The sequence below is a fragment of the Cupressus sempervirens genome, chromosome 7, assembly GCF_028749045.1.
Source record: "Cupressus sempervirens isolate cs-2001-9-10 chromosome 7, ASM2874904v1, whole genome shotgun sequence".
In the NCBI taxonomy this organism is placed as follows: Eukaryota; Viridiplantae; Streptophyta; class Pinopsida; order Cupressales; family Cupressaceae; genus Cupressus; species Cupressus sempervirens.
Window position 1 is genome coordinate 665769728 of NC_143124.1, and position 4280 is coordinate 665774007.

A 4280-nucleotide genomic window follows, 5' to 3' on the forward strand; every position below is an offset into this window, starting at 1 on the left:
AAGGACTATCACTATAAGCGAGGTTGCCAAGGCAGCCAAGGTCTACACCTATGTCTTGGGCCATGGTGGCCCACCACTTAATTATGGGTTTCACATTATGTTTTAATTTTTTTTTAAAAATATTCTTTTCTTTAAAAATAAGATAATAAATAAAATAAAATGATATGTATATGTATATAGTAATTAAAATATATAATATAGATGTTATTAAGTTATTTAGTTTAGTAAATTTAGTTTATAGTTTATAAAAGAAAATAGAATTAGTTTATTTAAATGTTATTTAATTTAAATTTAATTATATTTGAATTTTGATTATTATTTAAATGCTAATTAAATTTAGCAATTAAATATTATTGATATTTAATATAATTAGAATTAATTATTAATAGTATTAAAATAGTCTCTTTGCATTTTGGCTTTTGCTTAAAATAATATTTTCTAATTGGATTTTTGATCATCGAATTGAGAGGGTAATACATAGTTCCGAAAGAAAAATATGGATCTTAAAACAATGAAAATGAAATTTAGTTTTGATCCAACTAAAATTGAAAACTTTATCAAATTAATATATCTTTGATAAACGAAAACACCACATTTTTACTCAAATAGAAACTTTAGAAAATTAATATAGAAAATTGGAATGGCTAAATAGTTACACTTGTTTTGACTACTTGAGGAGATGTTATGTTTTATTTCATGTTGGGGTTTGGGATAAACCTAGTTCTAACTAGTTAGATATGTTCACCAAAGGCTTGGGAAGTGATTTATTTATGATGTACTATAATGTTTTTATTTTTGTAATTTAACCCTTGAGAAATTGATCAATAATTATTGTGATTTCTAGTCACTTATATAGGACTAATGTGGGCATTGTGATTTTATGAGATTTTATGTTATGAGCTTTAGGTAGATAATTTTCGTGTATATTGGGAAGTGGCTTGCAATGGAGGTCAAAGCCTGAAAGAGGCTTCCTAACTAACCCATTGTGAGTTGTATTAATGAGTGATAACATTTAATTAATGGGGTTAAAAGAAATTAATAAGAGTTAGTGTATTAGCTCACCCATGGCTCAAGTGCTCTTACATGCTAGGCTGGGAGTAGAGAGGATTCTCAATTGCCACCTTGCCTCATTAGTATGCCTTGTCTGTAGGAAAGGATGTTGATGCTACAAAGAGTCACTAGGGGGTTAGAGTCCAAAGAGGTTGTGAGGATAACCTTAGAGTTAGCTCATGCAATGAAACTTTCCCACTTACATAGTAGATGTCCTATGCATCTTTGTTGCCTTTGGGATTAGATTTTACTTATGTACTTGATATCCTTTGAGATAGATTTCTATTAGGATTCCTTGACCTAGATTCTTATTATGAATTTTGGATCGTTATCCATTTGGGACTTGAGATTATCTCCTAAGCATGGTGGAAGTGGACCATTTAAGTTCCACGAGGTTGAGTGTTAGTGTTTCTTATACCATTGAGATTTGATAGCTAGATGTCATTGCTCAATGTGCTTGTGATGTTGTTTTATTCTTTGGATCTTGCGACAATGTTCTATGGTCATATTTTGATTTATTGTACTTTGATTTTGAGATCCTATGAGATGTTATATCTTATCATGATGTATATTCTTTTAGCATTTCATACCATGTGACTTGTATGGCATGTGACATCTTATGTACTTGTATATTATTTGATTTGATTTTGTACTTATGGTTATCCTATGATCTAGACTTTGTTATGTATTAGATTTAATCTTAATAAAACTTATGTATGTGATTCAACATCATGTAACCCTTGAGAGATGTAATTGTTATTGTATTTCTTATGTATGTATGTGAGTTATTGCTTCTATTGTGTTATCTCTTGTTGTTTTAATCCTTCAAAAAAAAGTTTAGCAAACTTAGTGACTTAATAGGTTAATTTCTTCTGGGTTCCCTATGAGGCATTATGTCCATGGTTTTCTTTTGTTTTCTTTGAGTCAAGGCTATTACTTTTTCATGTTTGATCACATATCAAAATCAATTCCATCTATAAAGGTAATTGTATTTCTCATTGATATGTTTAGTCATACTACAAGATATAATTTCCTTTATTATTATTTTACATCTCAATTTAAGTTTTTATTCTTCAATCTAGGGATTGACCAAGGCAATCCCTCATCCAACAAAACAAAACCAACTTTTCTTGTGTGCAAAAGCAAGATATCAGAATTGTGGTCTTACAGATCCAAAAACAATTTGAATTGAGAGTTGTCTAGAGAACCTAGGTTACTTTGCTTGGTTCCCCAAGAAAATGTCCATTATGCCATAAATAATCCAAATCATTTTCCTCCAGGGTGATTTGATCCTAGAAATTTGCAAAAAATTGGGTTTTTTGGGTTTTTTGTCCTGATCATAGATCCATAGTCATAATTATAGACATAGTTTTAGATCAACAAGTTTTGGAGTGAAAAGGTGTATTTCAATTTTTTTTATTTATCCTTTCTCTTTTCTATTATCATAGACCTATTTTTCATATTCTAATAGGTTTTCTTGCATATGTTTAGTGCTAGATCTATCTTACCCTTATCATTAAATCAATTGGTTTGATTTCACATTGCACCTAAAAAATCAATTAATTTTGCATGAAAAGATGACTTACTTTCATACCTATTTGATGTAATTTGGATTAAGTATTGACATGTCTTCACCCTCTGTGGGTTTTTATATCTAACTTAAGTTATATTGAGAATTATGTTTAGAAAGATCATGTTTCTCTCGTATTTGAATATTAGTGTGAATTGGAAGTCTTATGCTTACACACCTTAGTTAAGCTCTTTTATTTTTCAGCTAAACATTTTGGTAAACCCGATGCATCTCCTCATTTTTACTTTGGAGTTATATCACTTGATCACTCTTATTTTCTTCTTGTCATTGGGTATTCATCTTCTTTTGGTGAACTTGACTTCTGGCCCTTTCTTATTTTTGTGCATTTAGATTTATTTTTTGTGCATCTAGTTAGACTCACTTTTCATTATCTTGTTTGCATTATTTTCATATTTACTTCATTAATTTTCATTGTGAAAATAAAAAATAAAAATTTGTATTGGGTATATGTAGGATCATGGTGTACCAAAAAGTGGTGATGTAAAAAAAGTGGTGTTTTAAAATGTCTAAAAGCATTTCAAAATCTGCTCTAACTTTTTTCTACCCATCACAATACCAAGGTAAAAAGGTTGGGCCAACCTTATCAGGCATTAGATCTATTATCAGGTATCTGATATGACATTGGGTATCTAATATGAGATTGGATACCCAAAACCTACAATTAGAAATTAAAAAAAAACTCGAGAGCAAATTAGGCATTTGTGGCCATAGCATTTTGTTTGGCTCTATTTCAAGTATTAGATATAAGAACAGGTAAATGATATAGGTAACTTTTTAAATAAAAAAATATGATTTTGAATGAATTTTATTTTAAATTGGGTATTTTAAAATAGAAATTGTTGAAAATTAGGTTATTTGTAATAAAAATGTTGTTTTACAATTTAATAGGTATGGCTGACCTGAATGATGACATTGAGCCACAAAACATTGTTCCTCAGAACACTCCACCAAACGATCTAGTGCCCCTCAAAACTATCCACCAAATGATCCCCTACCCCTTCAAAACCCTCATCAAATTGAAGATTTGATACAAGAAAATCTCATAAAACTAAGGAGTTTGCAAACCACATATAACACCATACTTGCATTGGCTCCCATGTTATCCACATTAAACACCATAGTGGATAATATTCACACACCAATGAACAAAATGCTTATCTTTACTAGTGTGAGAAAATGCATGTCATGTTTGATGATGGGCTAGACTATGACAAGGTTGCAGCCCTAAACATAACTAGATATGATATGGTTAACCTTTTTGTAGAGCTATAAATTGATAAAATAGTAGACAACAAAAAGATCAAATTATCAATTAAATGGTGCACAAATGAGGCTATGCAAGTGAAATTTTGGGATTATTGGTGTATTGTTTTTGACAAACCTCCATACAAAAATTTAGAGGTGTCATTCTATTTCATTAGAAAATTGTATGCCAAATTTGTGTTGGGCTTCAAGGTGAACCATTAGAGTATGAGGCCCAACATGAGTGTAGGAGGAGGAGCTCCTAAGGATAGACCCTTTTCCTAGTGGAAGAATCATGGCACTATTTCCCCCTATTGATGTCTCCCCTCCTCATCTAGTGTAGCATCCTATTATCATTACAGAGGTTGGCTCTTAAAATATTAGATTCATCCATATA